Here is a 12,503-nt window from a genome sequence, read left to right on the forward strand (position 1 = left end):
CCATTCTATTTGCATGCTCTGCCACTGTCCCGTCAATATTTGACTAGTTTCACCATTTTGTCTTCACAGATACGTATATATGTGCTTATATAGCACACATATACATACACATGTACATACGTAACATACATCAGTCCTCCTCGCACCTCAAATTCCTTTTTTTTACCTCTTCCTCCTACTGACTCTCCTAGACAAGCCGATGATGTCATCATCATCGTCGTCATTGTCATCCTCATTCTCAACATCACCACCACCACCACCACCACCAGCACTTCAGGTTTAGGTTATACAAGTGGAGAAATCGGACCCATTTCTGGGCTCCCATTTCTCAGAATAGTTTTCCGGTGCTCCCATTTCCCAGGATGCTTTTCTAGGCTCCCATTTCCCAGGTTGCTTTGCTGGTGCTCCCAATCTCCACACTGGCAACTTTCTTGCCCACACCCACTTATGAAACAGGATCACCACTTCCTATCATGTTATTTTTCTCAGGAATTGTAAAAGCTCAAATGACTTTTTGAGCTTGGCTCATCTCACTCAACATGATAATCTTCTGTCCCATCTATTTTTTTTTTGCAAATTACATAATTTCATTTTTTATGGCTGAGGAATTTTTCATGGCATATACGTAACATTGAAACATTGACAATTGATATGTTTTATTACATATGTTTTTAAGATATTAACACAATTTTCTCGAGCACAGGGTGAGGATAGGTGTCTAGTTTTAGTCCTCTGTAGGTAGATATCCAAGTGGAGCACAATTTGCTGAGATATCATTTCCCAATGTATGTTTTCTATCATCTTTGTCAAGAATCACATAACTGTAGCTGTGGGAGGTCTATTTCTCAGTCTTCTCTGTTTTTCCACACATTTTATGTGTGGGTTTTTGTGCCAGTATCATGCTGCTCTTGTTACAATGGCTCTGTGGTATAATCTAAAGTCAGGTATTGTGATACTTCCAGCATTGCTCTTATTTATTTATTTACTGTGTCAAGAGGCTTGAACTCAGGGCTGGGTGCTTTCCCTGAGCTTTTCTGCTCATAGCTATGTAGTGCTCTACCACTTTGAGTCACAGCTCTACTTCTGATTTCCTGGTGGTAAATTGGAGATAATTTACTGCTGGGCTGGCTTTGAATTACAATCATCAGATCTCAGCTTTCTGAGTAGCTAGGGCTACAGGAGCCACCACTGCTTCCATATAAATATTGGGATTCCTGTTTGGATTTTCTGTGAAGAGTGACATTAGAAGTTTAGTGGAGATTGCATGGCACCTTTATTTCACTATCAGTAATGTAGCCATTTTGATACCATTAGTTCTGTTGATCCTGAATATAGACCTTTCCATCCTCTTTTGTTTTCTTACAATTTCTTCTATGCTTTATGATTTTTATTACAGAGGTCTTTTGCTTCCTTACTAGAGAGTTTTCATATTTTGGGGTATGAAATTGTTGTCTGACTTCTTTTCAGTGAGTTTGCTGTTAATGTCCAACGAGGAGGTGAGGTTAGTGAAGGATTTTTGTATCTTGCTGCTTTGCTGGTTGTCTTTATCAGATTTCAGAGTTTTCTGGTGTCTTAAATACCTTCCAAGCATTGGATCATATCATTTGCAAAGAGGGACAATTTGACCTCTTCCTTCTCTATTTGGAGCCCTTTTATTTACTTTATTTTTTATATTTTTGAGAAGTTTCTATCTCTATTCATCAAAAGTTATCCTGTAGTATTTTTGGGTCATGTTCTTACATGGCTTAGATATAAACCATATTGGCAATTACAGAATATGACTGGAAGATGACTTCAGTGGTCAATGCCACTGAATTACAATAGCTGACATTCAAGATATAGCAAGCATCAAGCCTATTTAGGGTTTGTCAATGGAAAAAATGGGTGAATCCATTGGTGTACAGACCACACACTGTACCCTGGGTTAAAAACCAACAACCTGGAATCGTGCTCTTGTCCAATGGCTGAAAAGAAATCCCCAAAAGTCATATATGGAAGTGTATTCTCTGAGATGTTTAACAAGAAAAATGACAAGAGTAGATAGGTGTGGTAGCCACCTCTGCTTCTGCATTTTATTTTATCTAGGCTGTCAATAATGCCATTTACAAGTGGCCAATTAAATATATATTGGCTAGTTTGCAAAGTTTAGACCTATATATACACTGAGATGATTAAATCATTCTATGAGATTCTGTCACCTCAGAAAGCCAGATTCTGCTGCATCCTACTTATACAAGTTTTGAATTAGAAGTAGACAATGGAGGGCTGGGAAGGTAGCTCAGTGGTAGAGCGCTTGCCTTGCATGCCTGAGGCCCTTGGTTCGATTCCTCAGCACCATATAAGCAAAAAGAAAAAAAAGCCAGACGTGGTGCTGTGGCTCAAGTGGTAGAGTGCTAGCTTTGAGCTGAAGAGCTGAGGGACAGCGCCCAGGCCCAGAGTTCAGGCCCCACGACCGGACCCAAAAAAAAAAAAAAAAAGAAGTAGACAATGGAAAAGTGCTTTCAGAGGCTGGGAGGGGAAGAGATGGATTGGGAGGGATAAGTTGTAGGTCAGAGGAAATAAAAGTTTCAGACAGGAGGACTCAGTGACCACAGTCAAGAATAATGTCCCTTATATTTATTTCAAAGTCTCTGAGACAGTCAATTTTATGTGTCTCTCTGCATTGTAGTGTGTTCTGGGGATCCCGACTCCACGATGTGTGGGTTTGGTCAGGTGTGTACTCGAACACCAGCAGGAGGAAGGCAAGCATGGAGTTTATGTTGCCGTGTGCTGTGTGTCAGAGGACTGCTCCAGATAGTCCATGCAGAATTCTTGCTGAGTGCATCGGCAAAATAAATAGCAAGAGACAGGTACTTAGAAGAGGAGGGATGGGGCCAAGGGGAGAGGGGTAGATGAATGAAGAGAAGAAGTGGGGAGAATGCAATCAATCTAGGGCTAGGAATGTGGCTTAGTGGTAGAGTGCTTGCCTAGCATGCAGTACGTCCTGGGTTCAATTCCTCAGTACCAAACAAACAGAAAAAGCCAGAAGTGGCACTGTGGCTCAAGTGGCAGAGGTCTAGCCCTGAGCAAAAGGAGCTCAGGGACAGTGCCCAGGCCCTGAGTTCAAGCCCCAGGACTGGCAGAAGAAAAAAAAAAAAGAATTCAATCTATATACTACAAATTAAGAAAAGGGAAGGGGTGGGTGGAGCGGAGTAGACAAGTGTTGCAAAGGGTGATACTGATCAAGATGCATTGTATTCGTAGTGCGTTGTTAAATGGTAGTTCTTTTGCACAACTACTTAATCTTTTTTTTTTTTTTTTTAAAGAATACATTGGGAAACCTGTCAGCTTTCCAAGCAGTCCAATACAGAAGTGAAGCGAGGTAAGCTGGGGATGCCAAGGTTACTCTGAAATGTCCTTCTGCTCTCCCTGGGGAAAAAGTTAGAGGCGACGGATTCTCTGGGACACTTCCCCTTGACCCCTTAATCTGTCTGTCATCATAAAGATGAGGATTACTCATACTGGAAACCCTATCTCAGGTAGGTAGCCAGGTTGAGTGTGAACCACCAATGTCCCCAGTGAGGCCTAACTGCCAGGCTGCTCCTTGCCAATCCTTTGCAGAGGCCTCAATGCTCTCTCGAGGAGAGTCCCATTTTATTTGTGGTCCCATGCTGTCCCCTAACTGCCTGCCTGCCTTCCTCCCCGTGGAAGGGAACCATCGCTCCCCGATATATTGGGTCCTATAGCATCTGGTGGTGATGAGGGCTACTTGCTGAGGCTCACTTAAAGGTTGCTCTTTTAAGTTAAGCATGGCTGTGACGTGGCCTTGTCACACCTAAGTACAGGGAGAAACTGAGGCTCTAAGAGACAAGGGCTTAGACCAAAGCTATAAAGAGGACTTTGAAGCTAGGTCAGCCCACCTATGATGTTGTGCTCCAGAAGCAAAGCATCTTCTAGGGAGATAAGCTGAGTGAGGAAATTGAGGTGATCAGAGAAGAGAGAGAGAGAGAAAGAGAGAGATATATAGAAAGAGAATGAGATAGAGCAAGAGAGACAATGAGTGTGTGTGTGTGTGTGTGTGTGTGTAGGAACAGGGAGACTGCTCCTGGTAGAGGCCCAGTTTGTATAAAGAATGGCATTTCCAGTTTGTGTGAAGAATAGCATTTAACAGCGCATTCATTCATTCATTCACTCACATATTCATTTACTTGTGCATTGATTCCATAAACCTTTGGACATGCCTGTAGTTACAGTCTAGGGGCCCGTGGTCTTGTCCTGTGACCTTTGATCTCTCTCAGGATTGGTCACTACCACAATGGCCCAACCCAGTGCCTATCATCCAAGCTTCTTGCCTTCCTGAGAATGTTTACCTCTTAGCCGATCTATGCGTGCAACCATTATCCCACTCAAACTCATCTTTTGTGTTCTCTTTTGGTAGTACTAGGGTTTGCATTCAGTTTCTAGACAGGTGCTGTACCACTGGAGCCACACCCTCAGCTCTTTATATCATGGGAATGCGAAGGCAGGACCCAAGCCAGGGATCCTATAGGAAGGAACTCAGCTCTACTGCCAGCTGAGAGTCACAGTGCACTGGGCCAATCCAGGGGCAGCAAAGGGTCTGACCCACTTGTATGACCCACATGTTATTCTCTGCAAATTGACTGTCGATTCTGGGCATTTCCAGCTTCCAGACACTCGGAGAAGGTTCTCTGAGGCTCTGAGGAAGGATGCTTGGAGGAAGAGCTGGTAGTTTGGTTGGATAAGATGGTTGGAAGATGTTCAGACACAAGCCTGGCAGTATATCTAGAACAAGAGGAGACTTGGGGTCAGCTAATACTGACCAAAACAAGCTCGCTGGCTGTCTGTCACACTACTACAGCGGGACCCTGGTGTAAAGCCACCAGCAACAAAACTGAACAGCTTCTCTCAATTAGATGTCAGCCTTTCCCCTACAGTTATTTTATTGGAACCACTGGGGTTTGAACTCCTGCTAGACAGGTAACTCTACTATCAACACTCACCTTCAGAACATTTTTGCCTTAATAATCAATTTTCAGATAGGGTATCTCCTGTTTTTTGGGTTCCCCCTGCCAAAGGCCAGCCTTACCAAGATTTTCCTGGCTGTGGTGTGCAAGTAACTTGGGACTGGAAGCATGCTTTGCTGTGCCTGGATTTTTGGTGGTTGAGATGGGGTGTGTCATAATTTTTTTTTTTTTTTTGTCGGTTGTGGGGCCTGAGTGCTGTCCCTCAGTTCTTCAGCTCAAGGTGAGTGCTCTACCACTTGACCTACAGCGCCACTTCCGGTTTTCTGGTGGTTTATTGGAGATAGGAGTCTCACGGTCTCTCCTGCCCGGGCTGGCTTTGAACCGCAATCCTCAGATTTCAGCCTCCTGAGTAGCTAGGATTACAGGTGTGAACCACAGGCGTGAGACACTGGCGCCCAGCGTGTCATAATTTTTTTTACCTGGATGGTCACAGACAATGATTCCCCTAAGCACTACCTTCCCTCACCTTCCCCCATTGCCCCAGTAGCTCAGATTATAAGAGTGAACCACCTTGAGCTGGGAAGGTGGCTCAGTGGTAGAGCTTTTGCCTTGCATGCATGAGGCCCTGGGTCTGATTCCTCAGCACCACATAAGCAGGAAAGAAAAGCCGGAAGTGATGCTGTGGCTCAACTGGTAGAGCGCTAGCCTTGAGCTGAAGAGCTGAGGGACAGCGCCCAGGCCCAGAGTTCAGGCCCCACGACCGGACCAAAAAAAAAAAAAGAGTGAACCAGCTCACTTGGAAATAAGTGGAAATTGACCAGTCCGCCAACAGCGACTGTTAGATTATTTGGGCTTTGCCAGAAAACCACGCAGACATCCGGGTACAGAGAACAAAGAAAGGTTTATTGCTGGGAAAGGGGGCTGGTAAGACCCTTTCTCACAAGGGAGAAATGAGAAGAAGCATAGGCTATAGTCTGAGGTGATCTATATAACCTAGGAAGTTTAGGAGGGGCTAGAAGGGGCTAGGAGGCGGAGACCATGGTGTGGACATGTGGCCCAGGGGCTTCATCATGGCAGACTAGGATTTATGGCTGCTGTCCAAACTGTAGATAAGGGATCTTGCAACTGCCCAGACCTGAAGGTCACTCTAAGGGGCTCTTGTTGCCTTACATGGTGGTAGCTGCCCCCAGAGAAGTGCCATCCCAAGGTAAAGGAGGCTGGAAGTTGATTATTTACTGCCTTTACTACAGGGGCCTAGTGTTGCCTAGGAAGGGAGCTTGCTAAGCTATGGAGAGGGGAAGGAGTGGACTAAGCTATGGGAAGGGAGCTCGTTTTGTTTCGCTAACAGCCACTATACAGGTTATCCCCTGCTGTCTTTCCACCGACAGGCCACTCCTGTCCTCTAGGAGTCACTGCTTTCTCCCACCTGAACTAGAGGTTCTGTTAGGCCAAGGCCAGTGGCTGAGTGGAGGGCTCTTGGCGAGCAAGTGACTTAGTAGAATATTGATTTCCTTCAAGTCACTAAGATGCAATGGCCTCTCTGAAGGCCCCTCCGTAGGTGCCAAGCAGCTCTTCCTGTTGAGTCTCAGATATGGCAAAACAATAAAACCATGATATTGTATGTATCATATATTCGGTGGTTGTAGCCAGCACATTTCACCTACAGCCAATTTGTCCCAGGTTCCATGCACATGGGCATGTTAATTGTAGTCAGACACCTCCCAGACAACCCGAAGTAGATTCCCTTTCTCTGTCATCTCAGCTCGGGGCACGCTCTTTTGGTTCAGCTCAGCTGAGTCCACCTTCTTTAGCCTATCTCCTCTTGAATCATCATTTCCTCTGCCCCCCTCAGCTCGGACTGCTGCCCTGTCGCCCTCTCAGCTCAAAACCTCTTTCCTTTAGGCCAAGACCTCTGCAGCTGCTCTCCTGTGAGCCAAACTCAACTCAAACCACTCTCAACTGGGCCACGTTGGCTGGAACCAGGCCCCGCCCTGAGGAGACTCAACTCCAGCTGCTCACCTCTGGATCAACTCGGCTGAAACTAGGCTCCTCCAGATCAACGGGGCTTGAACACTTCTCCTCCAGGCCCAGTGAGTGGGACTTTCTGTCTGCTGGACCAATTCACCATGCATCCTCCTTCCCTCAGGCCAGCGCAGCTGGAAGCCCTCTTCTCTGGGCCAAGTTGACTCCCGACTGCTCTCCTGTGGGCCAACTCAGATCCAACAAAATGCCTCTGGGCCATGCAGCTCAAACCTCTTTCTTCCTGGCCTGCACAGTTCAAACTGGTCTACTCTAGGCCAGCTCAACTGGAAACCCTCTCTGGTGGGCCAAGTCATCTGGAACTGTTCTCTTCTGGATCAAATCGGCTAGAACCTGTCTCTAACCCTTCCCTAATGAGCCAACTCGGCTCTAGCCAAACACCCCTGGGCTAAGTCAGATCAAACTTACCTATTCCTGGCTTATAACAGCTTAAGCCCTCTACTTCCAGCCAAGTCACTCTTATTCTGGCCAAGTCAGCTCCAGGCCTTTCTCCCCCCAGAGACACCTCAGCTGGAATTGCTCTCTTCCAGGACACTTCAGTTGGAACCCTTTTCCTCTAGCCAAGTCAGCTCACATCCAACTCCCCTTGGATCAAGTCAGCTTAAACCCTCTCTCTTCGTGGCCTATGCAGTTCAAACTGGTCTCCTCTGGGCCACCTTAGCGGACACCACCCTCTCCCCAGGCCAAGTCCACTGGAATTCCTCTCTCCCAGGCCAACTCAGCTCAACCCAATCTCCTTTGGGCCAAGTCAGCTTCATCTCCTTGAAGCCAAATCAACTGGAACTGCTCTCCTCTTAGCCAGATCGGTCTAAACCACTCCCTCCTTTAGGCCAACTCCCCTGTGTGTCACTTTTTTGTAATTTGGCCATTTAACACTGAGTCATTCCTAATAATCAGAAAGTCTGTCCATCTTCTGCCATTTTTTATTATATTTGTTTTATGTTACATACTTTTTCGTATAGACTTACTTTATTCTTAGCAATTTGACATTATTGTGAATGGAATGAATTTTTGTCTTTTTGTTGTTTGTTTTTAATGTGTTATGTATCTGCATGTGTCTATGTGTGTATGTAGTGAGGTTCTGATATTTGTTTGTGGATTTTGTATCCTGCTACTTTGCTGAAAGTGTTTTTTTAAATCAGAGTTTGAGGGTTTTTATTTTGTATTTTGTGGTCAGTCATGGGGCTTGAACTCAGGGCCTGGGCACTGTACCTCAGCTCTACCACTTGAGCCACAGCGCCACTTCCAGCTTTTTCTGCTTATGTGGTGCTGAGGAATCAAACCCAGGACCTCGTGCAGGCGAGGCAAGCACTCTACCACTGAGCCACCTTCCCAGCCCTCGATTTTTTTTTATTCCATAGCATCTCCCAACTATGAAATCATAACATGGATAACTTGATCTTTTCATTTTCTATTTGTATCCTTTCCTTCCACTTCATCTAGAGGATTTTTCCTCTAGGTGTTCATGAAGAATATTAACCTGTAAATTTCTTTCTCTTTTGTCTTGTTTTAATGTGCTTTTGATTTTAGGACAGTATTTGTCCTTCTGTATTTTGTGGAAAAGTTTGAAGATGGTTGGTGTTAGCTCTTTTTTAAATACCAGTGTATTCCTCCAGACCAAGGCTTTTCCTTGTGGGGAGACTTCCATTCCCCTCCAATATTGTTGGTCATTACTGTTTTGTTTTATTTTAAACAAATGTTCAAAAATGTCCTCCAAATTCATCCATTTCGTCTAGATTTTGCAATTTCTTGCAGTATAAGTATTCAAAATCTTCTAATGAGTCTCTAGATTTCAGTGGCATCCTTTGTAATAACACCCTTTATGTCTCTAACATTTTTGCATATTTTTTTATTTCCTGGTTAGTTTTGCCACAGATTTGTTCTTTTTACTTATACATTTAATGGTTCAACTCTTTGTTTCCTTTTTTGTATTCTTCTTTTAGTTTCTGTTTCATTTCAACTCTAACATTTTTTCTTTCCTTCTACTTTTGAGTTTGATTTCTAGTTGTTTTTCTAAGACATTGGGATGCATCATTAGGTTATTTGAATAGATCTCTTTCTTGATTTAGGTTTTAGTTTTGTTTCAGTGGTACAGTGATTTGAACTCAGGACCTCAGGCTTGCTAGGCAGGTGCTCTTCCATTTGAATCCTCAGCTCTGATGTTTTCATGTAGGCTTATGTATATAAACTTCTCTTTTAGAAGCATTTTTTGTATTGACCTGGCTTTGCTATTGTGTGTTGCTACTGAGCAAAAATAAATAAACAAAAATAAAAAAATAAGGTGGCAATGAGTAGAGCCTCATTGTCATTTGAGGATGAGTTCATAGACTACTATTGGGCCCTTCTCCACATAGGAAAAGATGGAGTTTTGCAAACTTAAAATGGCTTGGCACAAGCTCAGGACCCAACCTGTTGTGAAAATCCTGCCAAAGGAAGAATAGAACGCCTCTTGGGTTTTCACCTGAAGTTGGCCTTATTATCATGGCCTATGACCTTTGGACCATGTTCTAGAAGATACTAGAATCATCTGTCTAATTACATAATATGGAAGTTGTGGGGGCTGACCAAAGGAGAGAGAATTTTCCAACCAGGTGTCCTAGGAGATTGGTTGAGCTGACTTGTCTGTCTGCAGTCACTACCACAAGGTGCACCCTCAGCATCACAACTAGACAACTGCAACTCTGTGCTCCTCTACAGGTTAGAGAGGGGAAATGCAGGCCTGGCAGCTCTTCTGGCATCCTCCTTCCCTGACCCTTAACCCCTCCTCAGACACCTGAGATTCCGAGGGTAAAAATGATGGAAAAGTGTAGGACAGGTTCAGTAGCTCTGACCATTTGGAAACATTGGAAGAACTTTTGGGAAATAGACAAAGCTCTATCCTACCAGGTGCCTGGCCTGGACTCCCCCAAGTATCTGATGTTGGAGCATTAGGTATGGAGTCAGGATGACATTCAATTTTATCTTTCTTAGACTGCTGGGTCTCATGTCCATGACAACTCAGGTCACACATCTTGGGCTACCATCTTGTTCTATAAACACTTGGTGAGAATGTCACTAACAAGGAATTGGTGAGCACTGTTGTGCTCTGACTTGGGCCTCTGCCTGGGGTCAACTTGGGTGAATAATGGATGCAAGATACCTTCTGCTTCTCTAATCTCCAAGTTGTGCTCTGGCTTCATCGGGCTGGACTTTGAATGGAATGCTTCCAGTTACCATAAGATAGAGGATAAATCCCAAGGCCATCATTCTCTTTACTCTTTAGAAGTTCAGGTGCCATTAATGGAACAACGGCATTGAATTGATCTAGTTTCAGCCCTATTCCGAGCAGGGCACTCAGACCAACATTGCAGACTCTGATGCACCCAGTATGGGCCAGCTCTGGGTGGCTTGCGGGAGCTTCAATTCTCCCAGCAGCAGTGCAGGGCACACTTAATTTGTAATAGTATCCTCAGGGACTTCTCCTCCTCCAGGTAAATTTCTCCCATGATTGAGCCTCTGAATCATGACCCACAGAGCCGACAGGCTTTCCAGTACAAGTACAGAGAAGAGAAGTCCTTCCTCACTGGGAAACACCATGGTGTGACTGTTCCCTCTACAAGGGACCCGCAGAGCAACCAGACCTGGTGAGTCTCGGCACGAGAGGGCAACTGGATGGTGAGTTGCCACCTCTGTTGAAGACAAGAGGTAGAAGGAGGAGACTGGAAAAATGGCCTTAAGTGTTCTAACATTGTGCCGCTGTCTAACCACCCCCAAATAAACACCAATTCAGAAACAAGTGCTTCCAATGAAAGGGGAAAACAGCATCGCAGTTGCCAAACCCAAGTAGGCCAAGTAGACCCGTCATGCTTCTGTAGCGTATTCCATTGATTGTCCTTACTAATGTCTTTTTCATCTGACAAATCATAATTGTATAAATTAAAGAGTGAAATGCAAAGTAGAGATATGTTTCTATACCCTGGGATGATTAAATAATTCTTCTGAAAGTATCTATGACTTCATGCCAATGGCTTACGCCTGTAATCCTAGCTACTCAGGAGGCTGAGGTCTGAGGATTGTAGTTTGAAGCCAGCCCAGGCACAAAAATTTGTGCGACTCCTACCTCCAATGAAACACCCAAAAGCTGGAAGATGATCTGTGGCTCAAGTAGTAGAGCTTTTTTTTGTCTTGAGCAAAAAAGCTCAGGGACAATGTTTAAGCCCTGAATTCAGCCCCAGAACTGGCATACACACAAAAAAGTATCTAGGACTTCAGAAAGAGTTACCCTGTTAGATCTCAGTAGAAAGTTTTAAAACATTGAATGACAAGTAGACAGTAGAATGATGACTAGTAGGGCCTGGAGATAAAAGAGGAGAGAAGAAAAGAGGAGTTGAAGGTCAAAAGAGGCACTATTAGGCTGGGAATGTGACTTAGTGTTAGAGTGCTTGCTTAGCATGCATGAAGCCCTGGGTTCAGTTCCTCAGAAAAAAGCTGGAAGTGGTGCTGTGACTCAAGTGGTAGAGTGCTAGCCTTGAGCAAAAGATGCTTAGGGATAGTGCCCAGGTCCTGAGTTCAAGCCCCAGGACTGGCAAAAAAAGGACACTATTTTATAGGAGGTATAATCTTCTTAGAGATCTATCACCAAGCAGAGTGACCACACTCAATAATATCCTGTATATTTATTTCAGAATCACTTAGATATTGTGTTTGGCATGTGTCCCTATGTTTCAATGGAAAGATTCAACCCAGGGGTAAGGGGACCCTGACTTCGTGGTATTAGGAAATCATCCAGGGGTAGACACTCAAAACAGAAGGAAGCCAGGCATGAAGTATATGCCACTGTATGCCCAGTGATCCAGACCAGAGGCTCTGCCCAGCTCTGGAGAGAGGTCTACAAACTTCTCAACACCTTTCCATGTGAACTTTCAGTCAAGAGGATCTGACACTCTGCCCATCTCCCAAGTTGTCCTATGTAGAGGCAGAGTGACCAAAGGATGCCAAAAAGTGGCCAGGATGAGAATCCTGTCTGGTGCTGATTCTCTTCCCCTTCATGCAGGAAACATCAGTGTCTGTTTACCTAGGACATGTCACCATGATACTCCATCTCTCCTTCATGTTTGGCCTGCCTGAAGGTGTGATGCAGGCATGTGAAGTCACTCCCATTGCCATGGGGATGACTTCTGACTCATCCTAAGGCAGGTTGTTCAGTGGAGCACGCAGGCCAAAGATGCCCAGAAAGGTCCCTGTAAGGCCCCCTCCTGCCATCCTGTTCCGAGGACTCAAAGGCATCAGAAAAGGGCGTGGCTGGAAGAGGCCTGGGTTGGGAAAGGCACAGCTGGATACTGTCCCCTAGGAAGGCCATGGTTCCTCCTCTACCCCCAACCACATGCTACTCACTAACTGCCCCCCATCCCTTCTCCCCATAAAGGTAGACCACTCCCTACCACACACACACCAGAAACACAGGGTCCCAGACTCCAGGGTTGGCACCAATAGCATCTCACAGTGACTGAGGGTCAGGGG

The sequence above is a fragment of the Dipodomys spectabilis genome, unplaced genomic scaffold, assembly GCF_019054845.1.
Source record: "Dipodomys spectabilis isolate Male_0828 unplaced genomic scaffold, ASM1905484v1 ptg000098l, whole genome shotgun sequence".
Lineage (NCBI taxonomy): Eukaryota > Metazoa > Chordata > Mammalia > Rodentia > Heteromyidae > Dipodomys > Dipodomys spectabilis.